This window comes from Dipodomys merriami, unplaced genomic scaffold (assembly GCF_024711535.1).
Source record: "Dipodomys merriami isolate MVZ:Mamm:240054 unplaced genomic scaffold, mDipMer1.0.p SCAF_209, whole genome shotgun sequence".
In the NCBI taxonomy this organism is placed as follows: Eukaryota; Metazoa; Chordata; class Mammalia; order Rodentia; family Heteromyidae; genus Dipodomys; species Dipodomys merriami.
In genome coordinates, this window is record NW_027203482.1 from 1,016,138 (window position 1) to 1,018,941 (window position 2,804).

At 47.6% G+C, this 2,804-nt stretch overlaps 1 pseudogene; it reads right to left on the reverse strand.

Moving 5' to 3' along the window:
- Nucleotides 1-1,653: 1,653 nt before the first annotated feature.
- On the reverse strand, nucleotides 1,654-2,588 carry LOC138833480 (insulin-like growth factor-binding protein 3 pseudogene; annotated as a pseudogene).
- Nucleotides 2,589-2,804: the final 216 nt, after the last annotated feature.

Genomic DNA, 2,804 nt, shown 5'->3' on the forward strand with positions numbered 1-2,804 from the left:
TTGGTGGTTGGTTTATTAGTTTTGGGAGGGGTAGTTTCCTGAGATCCATGTATACATTGAAAATTAGCCCTTTGTCTGATGTATTGCAGGTAAAAATCTTTCCCAATTTGTTGGCTGTCTTTTTAGTTTACTGCCTATTTCCCTAGCCTGTGTAGGTTTTTTCCTTTGATGTAGTCCCATTTGTTGTATCTCTTTCCTATCTGTTGTGCCCCTGGGATTCTATTCAGGAAGTTCCTGCCAGTACCTATAAGTTCTTTTTTTTAAATTATTGTATTAATGGTAAAAACATTATTTGCTTTTATAAATACATCGCAAGACAAAACTTTTCAAAAATACTTTCCCCACCAAAAAAAATTTAAAAAATAAAGGAAAGCTTGTAATAGGTAGGCAGACTGTCTTGAGACCTGTTTTTGTTCTTAAGGAGAGCAGTGTAGGGCAGGACAATCGCCACACCCCAAACACTGCCATGGGTTTGGCCTTGGGGATAGAAAAGCCCAGCCTGGACTGAGTGTCCTCTCCGTGTCACGGCCATAGTTACACCTTCTAGTATCTATAACACTATCTAGGATTATCTAGTATGGATCTTGTTATAATGGGGCTATGCTGTATACAATGTTAACCATTGAGAACATATCTCTCTCTCTGCATATATGTGTGAATTATAAAGTATAAGTTGGACTCCAAGTTCAACGAACACAAGTTATTCTCTATGTGTTCCCAGTGTCCCTATGAGGCTCTCTCAACAAGCTGTTCATCTTTCCTGTTTAGCTAACATTAAACACCATTGTTTTGTTAGGTCAAGAATAAAGATGAGGGGTGAAAATAAACTTTTGCCTTTAAATAGCTTAGTATCCTCAACCCCAAACTATGAGTTAATTTAGAAAACATTTTGTTGTTATTGTCTCCAGAGTGATTACTCCATTACTGGTGAGGCCTGTGAGGTGTGGGTACATTCCCAGCCTTCCCCATGCCTTGCTGGACCACAGCCAAGGCAACCCTCGGCCTTCCACTGGGCTCCATCCTTGAAAAGCTGCCTGATGGAGGGAGGTCAGAAAGATCTGCATTTACAAGTTTCCCAGAATGTGCTAGAACTTTTTGGTCAGTTTTATAGAACTTTCTTGGTCAGTTAAGATTCCACCTCAATCTCTCTAGTATTTTCCAAGCAGATCAGGTCACTTGCAGAAAATGAAGAAGCTTTGTCGTCCAGGGTTCCAAGCCTTGGAATCAAAGATAGGACCAGGATGGCCAGGGGTCTCGTGTATGGTAGAGATGGCCAGGTGACTGGAGTTTCTGACTTTCCTGTTCTCCATGAGGCCTGAGCAGGGTGGAGGGCAACGAGGAGGTGTCTTCTACAATAGCCACTGAAGTGAGGGGGGCAGAAGGTCAGGTGTTCCAGTGGGCAGATGTGGAGAGGATTCTAGAAGGGGATCAAGTCCGCTGCTTTGGGCAGGAGTATCAGTTATTTTTACAGAAAGAAACAGAGAAATTAATTTTCTTTTCTGACTATTGAAAACTGAAAAGATGCTCAAGTTTACCATTTAAAGGAACAATAGACATTTCAAAAATCTGTCTAAACTTTGGTTTTCTTTAAAAAACACACACACACAAAAAACCAGTTCATCACAAAAAGAAATATAAGTTGAAGCTGTAGCCAGGTGTTTTTCTGTCCGTGGCAGTGTTTTGTGCAAAGTAAAGCGTATTGGAGCTCCAATTTAACTGATGCAGTGGGGTTTACTGGCTCTGCATGCCGAAGCAGTGCATGTCGTGCATGCCCTTGCTGTCCCAGCCTGGGAGGGGCTGACCATACTTGTCCACGGACCAGCAGAAGCCCCGCTTTCTGCCTTTGGAGGGGCAACAATGCTTCTTCTTATAAAGTCCTTTCTTGTCGCAGTTGGGGATGTGCACACCCCTAGGACTCAGCACATTGAGGAACTTCAGGTGATTCAGGGTATCTTCCATCTCTCTAAGGCAGGGACCATATTCTGTCTCCCGTTTGGACTCTGAGGAGAAGTTCTGGGTGTCCGTGCTCTGGGACTCATAGTCGACTTTGTAGCGCTGGCTGTCCTTCACGTGACCTTTCTTGATGGTGTCTAGATATGAATGAATGGAGTGATACTTGGAGTCAGACACCCTATGTGTGCTGGGCGGGGCATGGCTCTCCATGCTCCCCGTGCCTCGGTCCTCCTCCGACTCACTAGCATTTCCTGAGGCAGAGGGCACCGGCAGCAGGTTGGTGCTCAGGCGGCCAGGGGACGCTGGCATTGGCGCAGAACCCCCGGCCGTCCAGCAGCGCCTGCAGGAGGCGTGGCTCGGCCCGTGGCAGCTGGCAGCTGAGCCCCAAGTTGCAGCATTCGGTGTAGACATGACATAGCTGGCCCTCGCGCAGCGCTCAGTTCAAGCAGCACCCACAGCCTGGCTCGCGCACCAGCTCTGCACACGTGGGTGTGGCAGGCGGAGGCATGCACTGGGCCAGGGAGTTCGCATCACAGGGCTCTCAGCGCACTAAGGGGCCGCGTCACCGGCGGCCCATGGAGCAGGGCCAGTGCGGTGAGCAGAGCTGCCCAGAGCGCGGGGTGCGCCCAATGCATGGAGCCTGTTGCAGGGGCCAACTGGAGTAAGCGGTTATCAGGTCGAGGCACGCAGTGCGAGATTGCGGGATCTGGAGTGCAACTGCTAGGCGTGCAGCTGCCCAGCTCGCACCTCAGTACCTATAAGTTCTAATGTCACCCTTATTCTGTCTTATAGTAGTTTGGCTGATTTTAATGTAGTTAATCCATTTTGACTTGATGTTAGTGGAAGCAGAG